Source organism: Ischnura elegans, chromosome 3 (assembly GCF_921293095.1).
Source record: "Ischnura elegans chromosome 3, ioIscEleg1.1, whole genome shotgun sequence".
Classification (NCBI taxonomy): domain Eukaryota; kingdom Metazoa; phylum Arthropoda; class Insecta; order Odonata; family Coenagrionidae; genus Ischnura; species Ischnura elegans.
The window spans coordinates 99,160,356-99,169,498 of NC_060248.1; the positions used below are offsets into that span (position 1 = coordinate 99,160,356).

General features: G+C 38.3%; 1 non-coding gene across 1 annotated transcript; it reads left to right on the plus strand.

Annotated features, from left to right (window-relative positions):
- The first annotated feature begins 637 nt into the window (after positions 1 to 637).
- Trnat-ugu lies at positions 638 to 710 on the plus strand. The gene has a single exon. It is a non-coding gene; the product is annotated as a tRNA-Thr (tRNA).
- The last annotated feature ends 8,433 nt before the right edge of the window (positions 711 to 9,143 follow it).

Genomic DNA, 9,143 nt, shown 5'->3' on the forward strand with positions numbered 1-9,143 from the left:
AGATTTTTTTAATTATGTAAATTTAATTTTGTTATTAAATATGAAAATTTATAATTTATGGTGTCTAGAATTTGCAGATTTTATAATTAGCCAACTTATTGCTCAATCATTAAATAATCACTGTCAACATCTGTAAAGAGGTCTACGTGTATTGTATTATGTGACTTTTTAAAATAGATTTTTAGGATAAAGTGATAAATTAGCAATTTTTTGCCAAAATTTATGCAGTTGCACGTTGTAGAATTTCTTCACATTAATATCAACTTTGTTTAAAAATCAATAAAAAGAATTAAATCGGGAAAACAAACGCAATAAACTTTTTCTGTTATAAAAAATACTTAATTATCTTCCTTAACTTCACTTTATTTTATTTTTTTTAATCTTTCTTCATCATTCTATCATATCACGATGATATTTTACATCTGCACCAGGATATCGACACAAATTATCGGGCATTTAATGCCAAGGTTCTATATTACCTCGATTTAAATTATTTTTATATTATAGGGGAAGATACTTCAATGGAAGGAAAATACGATGGAAGGGCAGTTGGAATATAAGGTAAAGACGCGAAGTCACATTACATTAGCCAGGTTATTAAAACATGGTAGCACGGCATAAATGTAAGGTACAGAGCGCCTCCTTAGCTCAGTGGTGAGAGCACTGGTCTTGTAAACCAGGGGTCGAGAGTTCAATTCTCTCAGGAGGCATTATTTTTTCAGCCTTATGGACTGAAAGTCTACTCGCTCCATCAATACCTTCTGTCTCCTCCGTATCTCATCTAAAAGCAGCCTCTCCTCACCCACTCCTTCTAGAGTTTGCTTGTAGGGTAGGTATTAGCAAGATTTCAGTCAGAGAAATATTAGTGCTTGGATGAAATCGTCCATTGAATTTTAAAGTTATTTTACTATGAATTATTTCTTGGATATTCGTAACCTCAATTATTATTATTAAAAATATTCTACCGATAAAGGTAGATTTCTATTTAGTACTTAAGAAAAGTTCTGGGAGTCTCCCCTTTCTTCAAGCACTTCCCTCTCCAATTCGAAATAAGCCTACTCCCTATCATTCTATCTAAAAATCCTATTCTTTTCCTTCCTCTCCTATGTTTACCTAACATTCTACCCTCTAACGCTATTTTCAATATCCCTTGCCCGTAAAGTACTCGCTCCATCCATACCTTCTGTCTCCTCCGTATCTCATCTAAAAGCTGCCTCTCCTCACCCACCATGTCCAGCACTTCGTCGTTCCTCCTCCCCTCCGTCCACTTAAACTTCTCCATTCTTCGCCACACCCACATCTCGAATGCCTCCAGTCTTCTTTCGTCCTCCTTCCCAAGTGTCCACGCTTCCGCACCGTGAAGCGCTACACTCCAGATCAGGATCTTTTCTTTAAACCCTTACATAATGATCCTATCATTCCTTCCTGTTTATTAGTGCCACCTTTGCTAATGCAATTCTCTTCTTGATGTCCTTACTTCCTTATCCGTTTTCCTCTAACGTGCTCCCTAAATATTTGAATTGTATCCACGAGAGCCTGAAGTCCCCTCGCTGACTGACTGATCAACGCCTGATCATCCGCGAACCTCACTGATTTTAATATCATTCCTCCCACTTTTTCGCGGAAAAGTGAATTTCTTGCACTAACTAAACATTATTTTTATCGTACAAAAACTGTCGCTGAAAGCAAGAAAAGACTTGATAAATACAATGGAAACTCTGCTCCATAAATTTCAATGATGAAGGAGTAGTTTACTCAATTCCTTTGTGGTCGTACCAGCACAAGTGACGTCGAACGATCAGGACGCCCAATAAAGGTCGTGACGCTAGAACTAGTGGATGAAATCCATGGAATGATACTGAACGATAAAAGAATGAAAGTGAATTAGATAAATGATGCTGTAAGCACCTCAAATGAGCGCTTGCATCGCATTTTACATGAATATTTGGACGTAAAAAACCTATCCGAGAGAATAATGCCGCGATTGCCCGTATCGAGCCTAAGCCCAACCGTAGGAACACTTCAAAGGAGTGTTTAGCGATGTTCAGGTGCAATCCGAACGAATGTTTTCGCCGTTTCGTAGCCGTGGACGAAAAAAGCCATCGCGATACAGTAGAGACCAAAGAACAATCAAGACAGTTGGTTTCTGGGGGTGAACATACACCAAAGAAGGTTAATATGGGTCTGGCGGCCAACAAGGTCATGGCCACAGTTTTTGGGATGCACGCGGTTTCATTCACATTTTTTTATTTTAGAAATGGAAAAAAGATAACCTGCAAATACTGTTCTGAGCTTTTGGACGGATTCTTAAATGATTTGAAGGAAAAACGACCACATTTGAAGGAGTAAAAAAGGACTTTACCGTCAAGACGATGCATGGGTGCACACGTGTTAAGTCAACATGGTAAAAATCCATAAATTAGGCTACGAACTGCAAATCTCCCAGCATATTCTCCAGGTTTAAGCCCCTGAGACTACTTTCTGTTTCTTTAAATGAAGAAATCGTGGTAAGAGATTTGTGTCCAACCAAGAGATTATCACTGAAAGGAACGCCTATTTTGAGAGCCTTGGTAAATGCTATAATTAAGGAGAAATTAAAAAATTGGAAAAACGTTAAACAAAATGTATTGGACTAAAAGGAGTCTATTAATAGGAATAAAAAACTTCTTTGAATAAAATAAATATTTTATTCATATAGTTACGGACTTATCAAACCACCCTCGTACCTACTCTCCGTAGTCGTTATCTCTTTTTCACGTCTTTGTTCCACATTCCACACCTTTGTTCTTTTACGGTAGTGGAATTAGAACCGTCTTTACGAAATCCTCCGGCCCTGTGTATACACTGTGTGTACTTCCAATATTCTGGATGCTATTTTTCACCAGTTCCTGATATTCTTTCCCCATTCTTTTCCCCTTCAGAGGATCTACATTCTATTTCCTCGCCTTCCTGACTTTCTTGACTAAATCTTTTGAATCTTACGTTGCATTTCATATGTCGTCTGACTCTGCATCCGCTGCAGGGAAGTTGCGCGAGTTTTTCACAATATTCCTTTACCTTTGTTTTACCATGATGTAGTCTACCTGATATCTTCTCGTATCTCCTGGACTTTTCCATGCGCTCCTCCGCCCTTTATGATGACTAAACCAAGTGTTTGTGATGAATAATTGGTTTCTTCTGCAAACTTCTGCTGCTTTATCTCCCCTGCCGTTCCGAATTCCTAATCCAAATTTTCCCTTCCCCAACTGAAGAGTTCCAGTCCCCCATCACTACTAGATTTTTCTTACACGGAGTTTCTCTCATTATTTCCTCGAGCTGTTCATATACCTCATCCGATGAAATTCGCTCTCAGTTACAAAAACCAAGCCCAGTGATAACACAGGCCAGAATGAAAACACTTTTTTTACCGAAAATACCTTATTTTTACGTTTTAAAAGTTGCTGAATCCAAATATGATGGTTTTAAAGTTGTATCACCCACCATTTATTCACATTTTACAGTTAAATTTATGAAATCACGCAAATTTTTATAATTTAACAGCTTTTTTATAGTTATAATAAAATATAACAAGAAGTCTAGCGAACGAAGATAATGGGGATTACTGTTGGTACTTCACCGAGAAGTTCAGCAGAGCGATTCATCACAGAAACACACAAGAAGCTTCAAGGAAAAAAGCGAAAGAAAATGTAGACCAATTCCAGTTGACAAGTGAACCCTGTATTATCACGCTGTAGTAAATACAAACAATTTTATGATGTAACACATTGTTTCATTGATTTCCCTTGGGTATTAGACTCAATATTAAATACATATTGCTTGGAAACTATGGGTGATACAAAAAAAACTAAGGCCAGGTTTGGATTCGGCACATCAAAATCTATAAAGATCAGCTATTAAAATAAAAAAGTTTTCAAAAAACATTTTTTGTTGGATTGTGTAATCTGTTATTTACCACTGTACTTGTATTTCATCCCTCTAGAGAAGGTTTTGTACAAAGGCGTGATGGTAAATTGTGGTGGTGTCACTGAAAGTTCATTTGCATTTAGCAACATTATTCTCGGCATGATTCGGGAAAATTCGCCCCCTGAGATCTGCAGAGGCGGGCGATAAAGGCCTGGCTGGGTCTGTGGGAGTAGGAGAAAGGAGAATGCTGGAGCGGAGAGGATTCCTCGGGACTGAGTTTCGAGTCGGATTGCGGTGGTGTGGGGGCTTAGCGTGTCCCCGGGGCCATCGGGACGTGGTGGGGACGAAGGAATGACGTGGTCTCAGCTTGTGTGTGCGGGGCGAGTTATGCGAGGAATGAGATCGCCGTAGATAAAGGGAAGAGTGTGTTTTCTCGAGGCTTTGAGAACGCTCAGCCGGCGGCATCATTTTGGGAGTCAGCAATAGTCAAGGAGAGGGAGGATACTGAGTGGAATGTTACAAGTTGGTGCTTTATATTTCTAACGATCAATTATATTAAGCCTTAATTTTATCATTAGAATATTTGTATAATAAACTTGCTACTTTTCAATTATGTAAAACAGTGAATTGAGCAACCTTTGAATTCTTCTCAAGCATGCAGTTCGATATTGAAGTACCGAATTGAGTCAAAAATTACCTATGCTCAGATTTTTTAATTTCTTATTAGAATGTCTCCAGACTGAAGAAACTCATGAAATGGGACTAGGCTGAAACCGAATCATTTTCGTCACAGACTTTTCAATTTTTGGCAGACAAACATATTATGACCTAAGTCTCCAAATTTTCCGTGCTCCATTGATCAATAGGTTTTTACCTGCAGGTTTTCGTGAAATTTTTTTATTGGTGGAATTCCCGCACGTATATAATCACGTGTTATCATACTTTACGTGATTACATGATTTACGTGGCCAATGGTTAAACATCAATGTATCATTTCCGTCAGGGAATTTAAACCATGCACTAGAACTGTGATCTTTTTAAGGTAATTCCATAGATTTGTCTTTGATAATTCTGAATGCGCTTATGGACGAATCCCAATTTTTCATTAAGCCGCTGGAGAATAAAGCCCATGTTTAAAAAACATGTTAGTAAGAAGCGTTGTCATTTACACGAAAAGTTTTTTACTGCGTTTCAATTGACTTTATGCTTTCGCATTCTAAGCGCTGATATTAATTTAAAATAATTAATTTAGATTGCCTTTATAATAATATGTACTGTAAAGTACTTGTGCTATAATTTTAAATACCGCCAAGTTGAAAAAAGCATCAGTTAACAGAAGTGTACACGACAAGGGAAATTTCTATGAAAATTTTAGTTCTGGATGGGCGTAAGGTATGGAATATCCTTCTCGTTCAAATGCAATAACCAATCTTTGAAGGGAAACGGTAAACTAGTAATAATATGGCAAATATTATGTGAAATACCATTATGTAATTTTTATGGATTTCCAAAATTATGCATAATTTTGGGTTATCATTGTTGATGATGATATTTATTGCGACTACTTTGTAATTAAATATTACTGAATACTTAACATTCCTAACATTTTTCTATTTCATTTGTAATTCGTGTAGATTTTTTATTAACGTTTCCTTTAAACTTATCGCATTCCATGGATTGTGAACAAAATTACCAAGGACAAGAAAACTCATTGCGGGTATCACAATAATTTATAAAAATTTTCAGGAACTATAATCTACTTTGTAATATTCATTAATTTACTGTCTTATTGTTGTGAGCCGGTGAGTTATTTTTAAAGTTATTTTTTTTAAGAATAGCCATGAGTTTTTTGTTCATCTTAACACGACCAATTATGAATTGAGCACCCTATGTCTTCCGTAATTTTAATATGCTACCCATATCGAAGAAAAGCGTCCTGCGTAAAAATTGCCCCCTCTTTATGCGTATAGGCCCAATTTATTTGTATATGTTGATATTTAATTTAAATGCTTTTCTTTCTGTAAATGCTTCTCTTTCACCCACCCTTCGAAAAATGTTTCAGGCAAGAGAGCATAATTTTTTTTGTGGAGGTGATTATTTTTCACGTACTTCAGTTAAGTATTATACGTCTATTTTGTGCCGATCATATTTCCGTCATCTCTATTGCACTCAGCTCGCAATGTTACTCAATCCATATTTACTTTCGAAATCTATGCGCCTACGTAGGGATGTATCGCACTGACTAATTAGTCAGTAATGTATTCTGATATTTTAGATTTTGTTACCATATCCCTTCATCCTCTCCAGTAGAGCATACATTTGTTGATGGATTCGGGATACTGTTCGCTGCCTTTCTTTCAGCAATTTTTTTAGCGCGTCATTTTCCCAATCGATCTTAAAACTTCGCGCGCTCCACCGCCGCACATTCAATTAGTTCGAGAGTCGGCCGCGCTGTTAAAACGCCACCACCCGAGGCTCCCCCTACTTCATTTTTTTTAAACTTTTTTCGCTATTCGAAAAATACTCCTCCGCAGCATCGGTTCGTACGATACAAGAACGACTGCGTTCTTGAAATACGGTAGGTTGGCGAGGAAAGTGGGGGAGAATGAAAAAAAAATGGAGGGCGACTGGAAGATAGATTGAGGAACTTGAAAGGACGAAGGTCTAGGGTAAAAGGGGAAGTAGGAGTTAAGGATGTTTCTTCGGCGAGTGGAGTGGTGGGGCAGCATAGAAGGGACATGGGGGTGAGAGGCAGTAGGGGAAGAGTTGATTAGTGGGTGCTATTAGTATAGTAGCGGATATGATGGGGCCGCCACATGATAAATAGGATATATGAAGCGGAGGGGGGAATAAAAATACACCCACCTCCATCGCGTTCCAATCATTCGTGTTCTTTTCTGGACGGGGAGGCATATTTGGAGGTAGTTCGAAAACAGAGGAAAGAAAGACGCGGATAATTTCGATACTTGCGGTACCGCGGTTACGTGGGAAGTGGTTTGCGGAGCCCCCGGAAGGTGGCGTACGCGTAGGCCCCTCTGTTAGCGCGGTGCTCTGAACATGCATTGCTTTGGATATATCCCTTGTGAGCTGCATTAAATGGAAACAGACTGAGCAAAACAGGATTTTATCAATAGTATTTCCTCTCCAGTTGACGAAAAATAGAATTCGGAGTAGAAGGGGCATCATTTTGAAATTTGTAGATGTATTTCGGAAACAGTTAATTAAAAACAAGTATAAAAGGCTTAGTACAGGAATGCATTCGTGAAGATAAAACAACAACAATCGCGTTAAAAAATCGTACATAAGGTAATGATGTTTTTGTTCAACATTCTAACAATCATCGAGGTCACTAATCAACATTCTGATTGTTGTCCCTTATGACAGCTGAGGTATCTGATTGTACTATTATTAAAAAATTATAAAATTAAAAAGGGGAATTTTAAATCATTTTAATTTTTACTTCACGAAGACTACTCCTCGTTTAATTTTTTGGGGACCTCTGTATTGAAGATAAGTTTTTCACTTGGGAATCATTCGTCTACGTAACTCAACCTTATCTGTCTCTTCAGCTACGCCTAGTACATTAGGCTGCTTCTCTTGATATTTTGGTTTAAGTACACATAAGTCACGTGGGTACCACACGCGTTACAGACCGAGATTCTGCGATAGTATAGTATTGAGCGAATTCTTAGTTTCAGCTCGCTAGATGCACAACCATTGCATTTTGGCTACAAAACAAATCATTCAATCGCGTTCATCATATGATCCCATTTAATACATTATTTCCGAAATAGTCCAACGCGTCGACGACGCGATTTAGATACTCTACATCTTTTAATCACTTGTATCAGTATTAAAAAAAAAGTGAATCGGATGTATTTGCAGTGAATTTTTTTCCATGACAAAGTACTTATTCCTCTTTTCAAGTTATTTTTCCATATTTTTCAAGGTTATTGTTCATGGACGGAACATTTCTTCATACGGGCGTCGCCTTTGTACTGGGATGAAATCTCTTAAGATTCAGGAGTGAGCTCATGGATTCCTGTCTTTTACCATATGGGTGAGCATGGAGGCCTAGTGGATAGAATTGCTCGATATCCATAAAATATCCTAGAAGTGTTAGGTGGTCCAGGGAAAGGAACTGGCCCTCCAATCCTGAATGATATTGAATCGCCTGTAACTTAGTCTGGGGCGAGCTCTGCACTCACATATCAATATCAACCTACAGTATAAATCACTCATTGAGTGAGCCATACCATTTGCAGTAGCAGCTATTGCGATCCCAACAAAACAGCTTTTATTATCCCTTACGAAAATATCCGTTTTCGACATTTCGCGGTGTTCGTCCTCGTCGAGTGAGATAAACAGTCATTTCCTAAGTCCATCTGGGGGAGAGGAACGGAGGTGAATGTGGTGGCGAGGGAAAGGATTTAGGTGCCGTAGAGTGTTTTATTTATTTTTTTGCTTAATGGAGCCGCGGTCTTTTTTTGGAGCGAGGAGGAATGGGTCGCAGGAATGTTGCGAGGGGATGGTGATGGACTGTCGTCTTGGGGATGGGGTTACGAGGCCAGGTAACCAGGGATACACACCGGAAGTGGGTCTCGCGGGTAATGGGTGTAATTCACTTCGATGCGTATTTGTTTTGCCTTTCGAGTTTGTGAAATCGTTCAGGTTTTAACCCTCTGCTGCTCTGAAACACTTATAGTATTACATGAGCTGTTTTATTTGTTTACGTGATTGATAATTACTCGTAAAATAAATACTCAGAAACACCTTCTTGCTATTTCTTCTCGGAGTTAGTTCTTTTAGTTATACCTTTACTTTCTGCTATCACCTCGTTACTGTCAAGTATGCGCTCAATCTTGGATAAATATCAAATTCAAATAACTTGGAAATGATACCACGGAAATATTTTAAATAATTTTGACGAGAATTTCAAGGGATGGAAATGCATGGAGACATAATGAATATGCAGTCAGTCTAGCAATTTCGAGAATAAGATAAAAACGCTTTACAGCCTGAATATTATCTTTCGACCGAATGCTATCAACGCTTTGGTTAGTATGAGCTGGAACTAAGAACGCGCGCAAGGTTAGCCAGAGTCTCTTTGTGTAAAATCAATGGAGATCGCTTATATCATTTTGAATGTGACAGTAATTACGGATAAAGAGCATTTCGGAGAGGAGAAAGGGGAGGAGAGAAAACAGGTTTAGACCTCTCCTCAAAGAAAAAGCTCGCGC